The sequence below is a fragment of the Aplidium turbinatum genome, chromosome 15 (assembly GCF_918807975.1).
Source record: "Aplidium turbinatum chromosome 15, kaAplTurb1.1, whole genome shotgun sequence".
In the NCBI taxonomy this organism is placed as follows: Eukaryota; Metazoa; Chordata; class Ascidiacea; order Aplousobranchia; family Polyclinidae; genus Aplidium; species Aplidium turbinatum.
In genome coordinates this window covers 16743399-16758962 of record NC_137486.1, presented here as the reverse complement: position 1 = coordinate 16758962, position 15564 = coordinate 16743399, and the positions used below count along the sequence as shown (strand labels likewise).

Here is a 15564-nt window from a genome sequence, read left to right as displayed (position 1 = left end):
ATAACATTTGCGATATGCAGCGGTATGCGTGATAGCGTATGTTTTGTAACGGTACGGTTCATCATTGCAAACGCATATTGCAATGCTTTCCTATCACGACGTGAGGTATACAGGGGTACCATATAGCCTATCACTTGAAAAGAGTGGAAGTGGACTGACTTCAGCCTACCCTAGCATAGGCTACATAGCGATTAAGCCCATGAACGATGACAGGTAGAGCACAGCACCGCAGAGGGAGAGCTCCTCTTAGCCTATTCGGACCTCGTTACCTTAATTGAATGAGTTCAATAACTGAAGAAAGCAGCCTTTTTAATGTATTTTTAATGCTTTTGTTTTAACAAAAGCATTTTATCAATCAACAAAAGCATTCAACAAAATCAACAAAAGCATTAAAAAAAACATTTTAATGAAATGCAATCAATAAAAATTAAGTAGTCTACAAAACACAACATATTAAGATCAACAGTTGATCATCAAGTCCACAGAAAACTGGTTCATATAATGTCCCTCTAACATTTTTCACATTGGAACTCCGTTCCTTCAATATCATACGAATAGTAATCTTGAGTTTCATAATCGATACCAGAACACTGAAGATGGTACTGTTTGTGACAAACATCACAAACGATCCAACGGTCGTCTCCATCTTCTTCCCATGCTTTATTGCAGCTGTTGCACACCCATTCTTCCTCATGTGTATCAGTAGATACTTCATGGTTGAGTGAAGTAGGAGTATCACGGGTTGGCAACGATACAATCCTTCTTCCAGGCACAATCTTTTTTCCTCGTTTGCGAGTTTTTTCAGTCGGTTGTTGGTTCAAGCCACAGTGAGTCTGCAGTAGACTAAGTACAGACTCATTCAAAGCAGATGAAGTACCTTCACCACCAGGATCTCTGGTTGCTGAGGTTGAAGGTAACCTTTTCAGCACCTGGTTACGATCCAGTGGACATATTCCACATGCACGAAATCCAGCAACAAGATTTGATGATGAAATAGTTTGATACAGACGTTTGAGCAATCCTGGAAACTGTGCTTTCGGAATGGTTCCCTTGGAACGTGTTTCGCTTCTCCATTGGTCGAGAATTCGACGCCAAGATCTTTTAATTGGAGCAAATGCCGCCACGTCCAATGGTTGGCATAAATGTGTCGAATTTGCTGGCATGGTCACAAAGATGATATTATTTTTTAGAGATTCATTTATCACCAGCGTAGAGAAATGCGACGGCAAGTTGTCCCCTATCAATAGTATCGGACTTGATGCACGATCTCCATTGCAAACGTTTGGAACAAACACTTTCATAAACCATTCCTCGAAAGTTCGAGAATCGAACCAACCACTTTTTGTTGCTTCATATACTGTTCCAGAAGGGCCGCCCACGGTCCAGTTTGTATACAGGTTTAGAGCTTTATATACGACCATGGGCGGCAGGTAAGAACCTTTGCCATTGCCACAAAACATCACGCTGATGCATTGCTTGGAATGCTCCACCTTTCTTTCCACTCTTCTCAACCCTCTACGTACAATCACTTTTTTTGAACCTGGATTGTCGCTTATGTTTGTTTCGTCGTAATTATAGCAATTTTCCGGTGGAATTCCTTCTATAGTGTTCTCCAGGCTATCGAAATAGTTGTTGATGGTGTCCGTTGAGATTTCTGCTCTGTTACTTTTCACATTATCGGCAATGCGTTTGGTTAAACCATGTGTTTTTATGAAGTTGTTCAGCCAATCACTTCCTGGCAGATTATCTTTGAAGACTTTATCTGTAACACCACGACGATCTAAATACCCTTTAATAAGCAAGGGAATATCGGACCCGGTCAGTGGAACTTTCCATATTGTTAGACAATTTATAGACTCCAAAATCTGCGCTGTACATTCGGGAGAGAGTCTAAGTGGGCGTCCAATCTTTCCCGAATGAAGTCCTTTTACTTTGTGGCGCAAAGTTCCAAATGGTATCTTATACTGTTTTGCTGCTTTTCGAATCGACATCTTGTTAGTTTTGACGTCATTCAGAGCAGCTTGCAATGCGTCTTCTGTATATCCGGTGCAGTAGTTCCTGCTACCGGCTTTCCTCTTGTAGCATCGAACCATTTTCAAAGCAAAAGTACCGTAATCGATTATAGTCTATATACACTCCTGAAAATAAAAATAAACTTAAAAATGAAGCTTATACCTGAGCGTTACACAGATTTATCTCACTAAATTTTGATTCTCTTTAGTATGAAAACTGAAAAGTTTGAATGCTCATCAGGACAATTATCGTTTCTAGCACTAGTTGCATCCTTCATCTGATGAAAGTGAAACGCACCATGGCAGAAAGTTGCTTCATCAACATTGCAATGTACTCAACCGGAACAATGGAAATCTATTACCAAAAGCTTATAAATCGTTATTATCTTGACAGGCAGGCTGCATGCCTATTTGAACACAGTTGGAAACGTTATTGTAATTTAATTTTCGTCTCGAATTTATATTTATTGGAAGTTTTTACGTAATTTAACGTCGAAAATAACCGCTCACACATCTTGGCCAATCTTTAAAATAATGTGTGTTTCATTTTTTCTTGCGTTTCACCGCACTGCGGTATATAACTTTGTAAATTTTATTTTGTGTGTTAATCGCTGAGGATGCGCATTGTCAAGGTGGACGAAACGTCAGTAAAGCAATAAATCAACCTGCTTATTGTCTCTTTAGTATACCATTATGTTTTAGTCTCTGTTTTTGATGTCTATTTAATTTTCCATTATGTTGTCATATATGAACAAACTTACCCCAATAGAACAAAGTTACCCCGCAGAACAAAGTTGCCCCGGTTGACGGTAGTAACTATACATATACTTATCTCAACCAAACCAAGGAACCATAAATGACAAACAGTTGCTATTAATGTATGTTTGTAGAAATTTCAGTGTTGATGATAATTGTACAAAAAGATAGTGCAAAAATGTAAAAAAAATACTGCAAATGTTGTATGCACATTAGGTTATTTACAGAATAATACAGTAGGTACACACAAAATATATGTTGCAAAGCATGATTTGATAAGTATTATTGAATAGGTAGCCTATAACATTTCGATAATATAATGTTACGTGATATTATACACCCTTTTCCTACAATTTGCAATTATTTGTAAACAACAAATTAAGTGTAAAACATAAATAAGCCCCTATTTTACCTAATTTGCATACCGTATCCGAAAGCACTATATTTCAACCTAAGTGTGGAACTTTAAAAAATCGTTTTTAATCCCTAAAAATTGGTTTCTGCTATCAGTGAGGCATTTCCCACCTGTTAGAAACATTATTGAAACAAAGTGAAAATATTTTTCAAAAAGTGTTACACCCTATTATGGAAGAACAGATTCTGATGATCTCAAAGCTGCCGAACTGAATAGTGCCTTTTGTGGTGTATTTGTAAATGAGGAGGGCGATGGGAATGAAAGAGATTTTCCCTCATTCAGCACTAAATCACTCACTCATGAAATGGAAACAATCCATATAACTATTGAGCAAGTACCGGTAGGAGCTGAACTCAAAGCACTTAATGTTAACAAAGCGATGGGACCTGACGCAGTGCATCCCAGACTGTTAAAGGAAGCTTGGTGTCAAATCACCTATCCCTTACAAAAAATATTTAATAAATCATTGAAAACAGGACAACTTCCAGATGAATGGAAACAAGCTAACGTAACAGCCATCTTCAAGGGGGGTGACAGGCATTGTCCAATAAATTACAGACCAATTAGTCTCACTTCAGTAGTTGGTAAAATTCTGGAATCACTTGTGAGAAATCAAATTACACTACACATGAAAAAAATGGCTTTTTCTCTCAACACCAACATGGTTTCATGCTTGGAAGGTCATGTATGACTCAACAAGTTGAAGCACTAGACAACTGGACTGAAATTTTGGGCCAAGGTGGTAATGTAGATGTTGCTTTCATGGACATAAAGAAAGCATTTGACACTGTGCCTCATAAAAGGTTGTTGACAAAGCTTTGAGATCATCAGAATCTGTTCTTCCATAAGCAGTGTCAATGTCTGCAACACCTTCTTGATACCTTGTTTTGGATTTTACATAGTTCCAGAAACCTTTTGGATTACAAGATATATTGGCTGCTAGAGTTTTTTCATAATTTTTAACTGCATTACGTAGAGTATTGGGATTGCATTACGTAGTGTATTAGTGTATTGGGACCAAGTTTATTTGCATGTTTATTAATGACATGACCGAAAGTGTAAAATTAAGTTATTTGCGGATGACACAAAAATATATAAAAAAAAACGGACAGAAGTGACTGTTTAAAACTGCAGAATGATCCTTGTACTTGTGACCATTTTGGAGCTGGTTTACAAATTACAGGCTCCCCCTTTGGCCTTTGGTTAAAAAGGCGATGACGTCCCGAGGAGGTATCCACCAAAAAAATAGTAGTAAAGTGGGGTGAAATCAGTCAACCATGACGATAAAAAGCATGCAAGAATCCGCCTTTGAAGCAGAAACAAGCAAATCACAACTAATTTACTAAAGGCGGACTCTTGCATGCTTTTTATCGTCATGGTTGACTGATTTCACCCCACTTTACTACTATTTTTTTGGCGGATACCTCCTCCGTGACGTCATCGCCTTTTTAACCAAAGGGGGAGCTTGTAAACCAGCTATATATTTTAATTCAAGCAACAGTCTTTCTGGCAGAATAATCCTGCGCGACCCACCTAATGAAACAACCCGTAAAAAACGCACAATAAATGCCTACATAATGCAATGACACTAACAACACAAAACAGGAAGTTAGGAACTCTTACACTGTAAAAGCATTTCTCGCCAGTGTTGCCAGATGTTGAAATTTTATCTAGCCCAATTAGTGACAAAAACTAGCCCAGTTTACAACACCACAGTTGCCAAATAATCAAATATATAGTACTTCAAAACAATCAAAACTTCAAAACTTCAAACTAGCCCAGTTTACAACACCTTCAAAACTTCAAACTAGCCCAGTTTACAACACCACAGTTGCCAAATAATCAAATATATAGTACTTCAAAACAACGATAACCATTGCAACGAATAGCTTTTCGTTATTGTCACTCAAAAGTCTAAAAGTCAAGTTCATTGTCTGCACCATTTTTCGCCTTCTGATACATGTCTGATGTAGAGACATGTAGTATAGCTTCCAATAGCGGTTGCTGCATCCTGTCACGAAGTTTAGTCTTTATCATGGCCATCTGAGAAAACTTTCGTTCAACAGCTGCATTCCTGAATGGGAGGGACAATATCGTCAAAGCAAACTTTGCAATGCCTTCCAATGGGTGTTTCCCTGTTGCAACAGTGTAGCCTACAGCAATACATCAGCCCAAAATTGTTCTACTTGCGAATCATTTATTTCTTTCCAGCTGAGCAAATGGAGCTTGGACCACTGCTGTTCAAGAGTGGAAAAATTGTTCTTGCAAAGTGACAAGAAGGAAAGGTCACGAAATCGTGGCTTTTGTGGACTGAGCACAAACGAAGGACTAAGGCTATAGCTAATGAAGATGAGCAAAACAATGGAAGGTCTAGAGCATAGGCGTAGCCAGGGGGGGGCGAAAGGGGCCATGGCCCCCCCAAATTTTCCAAGTTTGGATTCTGAACTTGAGCCCTTTGTTGAAAATGTAATAAAATTTGTAGAAATTTGTAACGTTTTCCAAGACATCTGGCTATTAACACCTCCAAGGACTTGTTTTAGACACACAGAAAGACAATAATAAATTTTGCAAATCGTAAATCGCGCAAAATTTACGCGATTTACGTTTCTTTGTACTAATTTGTGAAAGCAATTTCAGAAAGGCTTACTCTGTTGGGTTTTTGTGTAGTTATTGAGTTTTTGTGTAGCTGAGTTTTTGGTGTTCTCTAATTTTAGCCGCAGTGTTTGCCCGTTGGTGTGTAAGAGCTACCTTTAATAAGTTAATAGCTGTTTATCTGCTAATAAATTTCATACAAATATTACCCTAAAAGTGTTTCTAGAAAGCGCTATAATCCATTATTTGAGTGTAATTTTTCAAAAATTTTCCGGGGGAGCATGCCCCCGGACCCCCCTAGATTACGCGTGCCTTCGGCACGCTCTAACCCCCCACCACTTTCATTGCTTCCCTTGTATTTTCAGCTTTAGCCTACACTGTAATGAAAAATTAAAATAAAACTTTCTGTTAACCAGATGCATGCTCTCTATTCAGCGGCATCTAATGGATGGAATGGGGATAGGCTAATTCCCAGCAACAAGACTTCAACAATCGGAAGCTTCACTCTGTCAATCTCGGTGACCTGGCCTGCGTCAGTGATTCAAAGCCTTTACAAGCATGCGAAACTGCCAGAATTAAGCTTTGCAATAAACTTTCCCAGTCCAAGGATGAAAAATAAATCAATCAAATACGGTAGGCTATATCGGCAGCAGTGGCCGAGTGGTTAGCGCGTTGGGCTCGTAGTCGAGAGCCTACATGTTCGACTCCAGCCACTCGCACTTGCTGTTGTTTCTCTGGGCAAGAAACTTTACGATAATTGCCTCTACCCAGTGATCGATTTCGAGTAATGGGTAGTACCAAATTTAAGTCATAAGTAGAGTAGACAACCGGAAACAGACATTGCAGTCGGCTGCAGCGTGGGTCAGGTGTAGCCTACGTCGGAAGGCGTACACCGATGCATAGCGCTCAAGTCCGCTTTCCCGCAATGCAGGATAAAGATAAACAAACAAAGATAAATAAAACAAAAAAAACAAACTACCATTAATAACCTATCAAGGCTTTGTCAGTCCGACGATAAAGATTCAAAAAACAACCTTTGTTAAAGGAAGTAGCCTAATCCAGGGCTTCCAAAACTTTTTTGCTCGCGACCCTTTTTAATCTTCTAAAATGTTTCGCGACCCCTTACGATTAAAATAACGAACAGTGCGAAATATACATTTGTGGATATTTATTGAAAAGCTTAAATGTAACGAAAATCAAAAACAATTTACCGTTCTCAGTTCAGTTTGTTTTTATTTATTTCTGAGTCTGACCATAACGACGAAGCTTATGGGTAGCCTACTGGAAACAAAGCAAAAAAGCAAACACATTTATTCTATGTGAACAAAGCAAGTCCAGCCGTGGCTCAAGGTTTGTTAATGCAAGTCTCAAGACGGTTTCAATGTTGTTTAGGTTGGAATGGTATGCGAAGTGAAAACATTTCAGATAAATCATTTCGAAATTTTGGTTTCCAGATGTTCAATTTTTTAATGAACGCATCAATTTTAAATTTCAATGCAAAATATTGATGTTTTCTCCTCGGAGGGACAAATTAATTTGTTTAGTTTTTCAAGCTAATCTGACGTTTGACATAATTTCCAAAGCTACATGTTATTGCGAAAATGGTGGACCAAAGTGAGTCCCATACTTGAATCCAAGCATCGGGCATGAGAAAATAAGGTTCTCATTATACTAAGCCATCGGCACTAACGAGAGTAGGGTGGCCGGTTCCTTTCTCTCGGCCGCCTTTATTTCAGCAACTACGCCCACCCAATTTATTACACCCTGGGTAGAGGTGAGCGGCGTTTGTCAACAACCAGCATAAGCCGGGAGTCGAACCAGGATTGCATGATTGGAAAGCCAACGCCTTACCCGCTGCGCTATCCCACCGTTATTGCGAAAATAGTGGACCAAGACTGAATTTTATTCTGTTGGAAAAAATACGATTTCGGTTTTCAGCATTAATTGGCTAGCCATTTTAAAGCTTTGACTTTTGAAAGCCATACCTCACTTTACGATGCAGTAAAAGAGTTTTTAACTCCGATTCCATTTCACCTCATAAATGTTTTGCAAATTGGTATACTTTCTACGACCCTTGAAGTTCGTTACGCGACCCCTTGGGGGGTCGCGACCCCCAGTTTGGGAAGCCCTGGCCTAATCGATAGTTTTTACCATTGATCAATTGAGCCTCGTCTCCAGATTTTCATTTGTCTTGCACGAAAGCTAAGTTTCCCTTAAATGCATAACTTTTCTTTCTCGTGGGAGACCCCAAATTTATCCGTTCGGCTTAGGCTACTAAGACAAGCAGACCGTTTAGCCTATAAGAGCCAAACGTAGCTTAGTCTACTTGTGCTGAGGTCGCGTGAAGGGGAGGTGGAAGCTGCCAATTAGGCCTATTGTCGGCTCCAGCCACAACACGACCGACTTTCTGGAATAGGTGAAAAGAACCTGTCTCCCTGGCAGCCATTCTAAATTAGCGGACTGGTCATGTAGAGTTTTCGATCCAGACTCTCCCTCCACAGGTACAGTGCCGGTCTTAGGATATTTTGGGCCCTGTGCGGAATATGCTTTGCGGGGCCCCAATGACAATGATCCGATTCAATAGCGTAGCTAGGCATTTTGAAATAGGAGGGCGTGGTTTGACGGTCGGTGGACGATGCTTGATGGTGCGTTCGCCGAAGGCGACACCCAGCGGCGGGGGGTTTGGGGGGACCTCCCTCAGAAAAGTTTGAACAATTACTTTGAATGTGGGGCATTCTGAGAGCATGTTCAACAAAAATTTGGGTATGAATATTGCTGTATAATGGTGCTGTCCGGTGTCAACAAAATCGAATTTCAACCTATTTCGTCCCCTGAAAAGATCGAGAGAAATTTTAAAATGCTTGAGGCAACTCCGATCAGCGACTTCGGCTCTGTTGTTTTTTTCTCTCGATCTTTTCAGGGTACCAAATGTTCAGGGGACGAAATAGGTTGTGTCTCTATGTTTTCTTGCTGCTAATTCTTTTGTTGAATTTTTCTATTGGAAATGACAAAAATTACTGCATTTTCTGAGTAAATTGCGGGCTCCCTAATTTGCGGGCCTTGTGCGATCGCACGGTTTGCACACCCCAAAGACCGGCACTGACAGGTACCTCGACTCCCCAGTCTGGCTCCCGCTGGTGGACCTCTTCCAGAGTGCATTGCCATCCTTAAATCACGCCGCGTCAATCTTTTCTGCCTGTGCATTGTTCATGCGAATAAAAGTGAACACCCAAAAAATTATTACCGTGCGACCCGCGACATATTATAGGCTACATTAGCCAACCTAACTTAGCCTACTTGACCATCGTAGAGCTAGGACGACCAATGTATGCTGTCAGCGGGGTAAATAAGCTAGCTTAATATGCAACTTGACTTGTAGGCTATGCTTAGCTATAGAATATAGCTGCAGGCGATTTAGTTTTTTGACAAAATTATGGACTAGGACCAGCATTTGTAAACTGCCATATTGGGCATTACCGCGACAATGCAATGGCATACAACAGAGCAAAAAAACGTCACTGCAAAACCTCCCCGATAGTTCAGTTGGTTAAGCGGCCGAATTTATAAACGACTCTCGAGGTATGCGCTTGAGCAACGCATTTCAAAGTCAGCTCAGCATCACATTGTGAATGTGACAACTCATGGTCTCTGTTAATTAGTTTAAAGGCCTATTCGTTTTTAGTCTGTCTTAATTTTTTTAATGACTAACAATCCTTACACAAACATTACCCTATTGCCGGTTGGTAGGCCTACACGCAACCTGTATTGGCACTGTACAGGCCCGGTATATTTGTGCATACAGTTGGCCCAATGTAGTCTTTGTACATGTGACTGCATAGGCTAATGTCCGTACACGGCCAATATCGGCAACTTATATTGGCACTGTACTGGCGTCATAACAGGCCCCGTACATTCGCGCACACGGTTAACGTGTTGGCCCAATGCAGCTTTTGTACGGATGATCGTAAAATGCAACTTTACTCAAAAAATGACACTCTGTTGGTGTTGCACACCGTCACACACATAACAACATGATTTAAGGCTGGCCGTTTATTAGATATGCACTTCTTTGGTTATAGCAGATACATACAGTACATACGGATACGGCAAACAGTGGCAAAGCCGAAAATACCAAATCACGGAATTGTGCTTGCAAGCATTTCAAGTCGTCAAGCGAGTTTGGGAAATATAATTTTGCACGTCATAAAACTACCTATTGAACTTTTAGAAAATGCAATACTGAGTATATACATAAAGCTTTGCGTTGAATCAAATAAAAAATGACGTAATAAAATTGTGTGACGTCATTCACTTAAACCCATAAATGAAGTATAAATGTGAATAGTTGCAGGAAATCTTCGGATGTTAGTAGTGCAGAGTGCATGATAAGTGCTAAACGCTAACAAAGTTGGGAGTTGGAATGCATGATTTTTTTAACACTGCCCACATCGTCGTCTACAACTTACACAAAGACCACCATTTCATCGATCTTAAATAAATTTATATGCCATGATAATAACCAAAAGAAAAATTTGTCAACAATTAACGATTTTAAAGGTATAACTTACAATTATGAAACTACAATAACAGTAAATGTGATCTTTCCCTAACACATCATGTCAAGCGAGTAAACTTTCCACTTGTCAATAGGCACAAGAATCTCTCCACAAGAATACAATGGCTATTTGTAGTTGAACGGTTCAGTGTAATAGTTTCTGTGTAAAAGTTATATTCTTGGGCAAAAAGGATTCTTGCTGCTTTTCAGTAATTGTTATACTTTTTAAATGTTCAAAATGATCAATTTAACAAACCATGTTTCAACGCAGTTGCACATACGGTTGATGAATGCAGTACATTCGATAGGGAATGGTCGTTTTGATAGCGATAGCATAAAATTGTTTGTGGTACAACAACTATAAAACTGGACATCAAACCGAATCATTGTTTGAAGTTGCTAGAATTTACCATTGCAACAAAGATAAACTTTTGTAAACTGCAATTCAATTATCGGTGGGTCTGCATGATAATTTCTAAATATCTTACTAAGAATAAAAATATTTTGCTTCTAAAATTTTTTCAAAAACTCTTCTGCTACGATACGAGCTCGGGCATTCACAGAGAGTTTCATTTCACTTATTTCTTTGTCAATTTCTTCCATAAAATGAATCACGAAATCAACCAACTTATGCTTCAGCATTTGCTCTGTGTGGACATTGGTTATGAGGAAGCTTATGTCGTATTCTTCTACAGGCTTTCTTCTAAGAACAATGAAATTTTCTGCTCTCATCATCATGAAACGCATAAATTTTTGGCAGAGAATTTGCTCAATTTCATCTGCTTGTTTCACAGCAATGCTGATTCGAATGGAATTTATGGATGATTCAATCAAAACCTTTTCTTTTTCATTTCTGGCAATCACAACTGGAGTGAGCAAGAGCTCCTTGCTGGTTTTAACTTCAACCTCTGGCTTGACATGACGTTCAACAACTTGGGAGTTGAAATTCTCCAAGCACATTGCTGCATTTAAAGTGGCCCGAACAGCATTCAAGTATGGCTTTAGGGTGGTTGACATGATGGTCTGTTTCTTTTTTAATTTAGAAGAAAAATTGAAAACTGTATCAAATTTATCAACTAAGATGACTACACTCCAAGTTCTAAAATCAGAAAGTTATTGTAAACATAGTGATCATCCTAAGCAAATTTGAACAGAACAAGTCTTCATGATGCTGTGGTGCAGTATAATAGTAATTTATTTTACACCAATTGGGAGCAAAATAGCGTTAGTAAAAAGTCTCCATTATTGGCAATTCTTAGCCTTGGTCATAATTCTTCAGGGCTGTGCTCTGTAAGGGATCAAGCCTTCGCATAAACTTTTGTGCTGGTCTTCCTTGGTACAAACTTTAAGCATACGTAATACAAGTAAAGTGTAAACTTTAAGTTTATTGCAAATAATGACTCGTTATTTGAATGACCAGCATCTTGCATGGTGTAGTGGTCACAATGCCCAGATACATAACTAAAAAAGATTGAAGCTTACAAGTTACAACAGCTTAAAAGTGCTGTTTTTGGCAACCACTTGATGATTAAAAATAGAAACAATTCTTGATAACTGTAGGGGTGGGCAAGTTAGAACAGTGGATTCGAATTTTTAATAGGATTCGGTAGGTACCTTATTTATTTTTTTCACTTTACGTTTACATTATTCATCACTGATGGAATGCGTGCGAGCAGCCCAACAACTGTGCCATACAAGCACTGAGGACAAACGCGCTGGCCGCTGATGGGCATAACAGCTGCCAATTTTGAGGTTTTGCAGACAGAAATGTGATTATCTTGTTTAGGATTAGGAGTTGCAAGTATTTGCCTAAGGTGTTAACGGACTTGTAGAGATTCTTTACAGTTTTTAACCTTACAGTTTTTAAATGTCATGAAAATGTATAATGCTAAACTATTTGACAATGTAAGAAAACTACAAAATGTGGTTTAGTTAAAAATATTTGGCTTAAACAGGGTTTAGACCAGTAGTTCCCAACCTTTTTGTCATGGTGACCTCCTTTAAAAATTTTCGTATACACAGTGACCCCCACTTATATTCTTTCCTAAACGCAAGTATACTATTAGCAAATAATAAGCTACAACAAAAGGCAGCACTAAAAATGTTCTTCTTGCATTTATTGACAAATCAATGCGATGGTTGACCTTGTAGGTCTGCAGCTAACCGTGAAATTCGAGGTTGCGTGCTAGACAGAGCCAGTTTCATGTCATCTTCCACATCTATTCTATTTCTTTTCTTCGTTTTCATATGCAGAAGAGCTGAAAAATCACTCTCATTTAGTTACGTCGTAGCGAAGGGCAGTAATAGGCCCACTTGAAAAGCCAGCTTAAAAATCTGTGGGTATGAATCATACATTTCACACCAAAATTGATAGAGTGACTTTGTATTGCTGGTTCGCAATTGCTAATTGCTCACTTAAATTAAACAACCAGCATTCCAGTCCCAGTTGAAAATATCTATCATTATGATTTCAAAAACACGAAGCTATTGCACTGATGTAATGTTCAAGTTCTTTCTTCCTCCTACACTTCAAATAAATACTTAAACAGACCACAAACTACTAGCACTAGGGCTAATTTCGTTGCTAGGATCTCATTGCGGTGTGTTTACATCACCCCAAACCACTTGATTTCGGTTTCATTTCTGTTGAAACCACCGACATGAAATCCAGACCGCCACGAATCCCATTTCGGTCATCGCATGCAAACAGACTACGAGTCTGGCAGACTAACCGAAACAGAAAATTTTCATTTCGGGTGCAATGAACCGCTACTAGCGGACCGGTACGTCCTACTTACATTCACTTTTGTTGTTGCATGAGCAACAGCTTTGCGACCCCCAATAAAATGCTCTGCGACCCCCTTGAGGATCGCGACCCCCAGGTTGGGAACCACTGGTTTAGACCAAAACTATGTTTGTTTCTAAAAACAGTAGAGCAGAACTTTCAGGAGAACCGCAAGTAAATTAGCCAACATGCACCTTTTGTTAAATAATATAATATTATTAATTTAATTTTTTAGAGTCAATAATGTAGAGTGATGCAACCTTCCAATCTGGCGTCGGTAATTTCTGAGGTAAATATCGAAGTAATCAAACAAAATATGAATTGTGTTGGCAAAAAAATGCTGACGCAAATTTCGAACACACATTGATTTCAGATACCATAGGTACATAGTCAGCAAACCAACCCTTTTTACGCTGATTCAACGTCTGCAGACTTTGTAAGAGCTGATGTCCGCCAGAAATTGTTGAGGCAAAAAAGTGTATCGTCCAGCAGTGCGAAAGAAAAATTTAACTCTTGACGTGAGTGATCGATATCACTAAAAACGGAGTGAAATTTCAATACAAAAATACCGTCAACCGGGGCTACTTTGATACCCGGGGTAACTTTGATCACTCGGGGCTACTTTGATCATTGCTCAAAATCGCCTGAAATTTTTTTTGTACGTGGATAGACTCTTCATAGATATATAAATCATATTTTTGTGGTGGTAGATCCCATGAGGGTTCTGCAAGAGAGGATGGAACAGGAACAAAATATTCAACTACAGTATACAATACATGTATATTGTATATACTAAAGTATAATGGACTTAATGGTGATCCTGACGGATTACGGGCTTTGATTATTATGTAGTAATTAATTATGGTTTAAAAATTCATTTTTTGTATGTCTGAGGGGCTGCATGGTTATTTAACCCCACTGAGGGGCTACATGGTTATTTTGCTTGATTTGGGTCTATGATCAAAGTAGCCCCAACTCGGGGCTACTTTGATCAAATTTTGATTTTAAAAAAAAACACAGGTAACATAGTGATATCGAAAATCACTATGCATACATCCATAGCCAGGTTACATAATGTTATGATAAAACACTAATCCATCAAATTCTCTTTGGTTATGGCCCTGATATGATCCGAAAACGCTGAAAATTGATCAAAGTAGCCCCGGTTGACGGTAACTTGTAACTGTTGAAAAAGTGCTAAAATAGGAACTAGTTACCGCGTTTCATTACTTTTGGAAAATAGTAATGCAGTTACCGCTACAGTTACTTAAAAAGTAACTAGTTACTTTTGTACCGTTATTAGTTACTGTCCACCTTTGGTTGTTTTGTGGTAGGTGTTACCGTACCACTGCCAGGGTTAGGCTAAGAATAAAGGTTAACATTTTTTCTTTGCATAAGACTTCAACATTTTCCAAATTATTGTCAACAATGTATGGTATAGGGTAGGCTACTTTTATCAAATTAGGGCAGAATTCCTTATCTGGCAACACCAGTACGGTAAATATAACCTCTGCCTATTTTGTTTGATATCCATTTAGGCTTGCGCTGTCATAGGCTTCATGGTAAACAATGCAAAAATTGCGTTATAAGCTTATATTCATGATTGCTAAAAATCAGTTACCGTACCACACCCTTTGCCTTCAATCCCACAACGCTTGCCTAAAGGCCCTAAACCCAATGTTCCAGATTTGCGGAAAGCTCAATGCAATGTTTGTTCTTTGAAGGAAGTTGGGCTGCAAGCAATGGATTATAAAAAGCGGAAAATAAGAATTTCGAGATATTTTTTCCTAAAAAATATTTGATCCTATTACCCGTTCCCTGTGCTTTAACCATTCGCAAGATATTGAAACAACAATTACCAATTACCGATAAATTAAAATTTCCATACTCCCATAAAAATTTTGAGTATCATGAACGACCATCATAACGATTTGAGTTCAGTTTAAAATAATTTCATTACCGGTATTTAATTGTTTTATCCACTGAAATCTGTTGTTGCCATTAAATTTTAATTAGGCCTACTGCATAGCTGCAGTTGGTCTTGATTTCTTAGCTACTTCTTTTATACTAGAGTCTTTATCAAACAGCCGGGTTTTGTAAAAAAATAAGTTGATATGCAAGAGCTATCGCAATTTCTGCTTATGTGGCCTATCTTCACCTGACGACCGCCTTTCCTGACGCAGTGAACATGAGTGTTTGCAGTAAGACCACTTGCAGACAATCGCTAGTAGCCTACGTCAAACTATCAATGACTGCTTGTACATCAACATGAATACCACCGCCCTTCTGAATATCCACCGCCCTTCTGAATAGCCCATAACCCAAGACCTGCGATTTTGAGGTGAATGGACGATAAAGATCCCAAAGTTTAAATATCGCAAAAAGCAGGAAGCAAGAGTGGTTTGCAAACCTTTTTCATAATAATGACAATAAAAGATGCAAGTTCAGA

At 38.9% G+C, this 15564-nt stretch overlaps 1 pseudogene; it reads right to left on the bottom strand.

The window, feature by feature from the left end:
* Positions 1-9810: 9810 nt before the first annotated feature.
* Positions 9811-11436, bottom strand: LOC145784293 (actin-related protein 2/3 complex subunit 4 pseudogene; annotated as a pseudogene).
* Positions 11437-15564: the final 4128 nt, after the last annotated feature.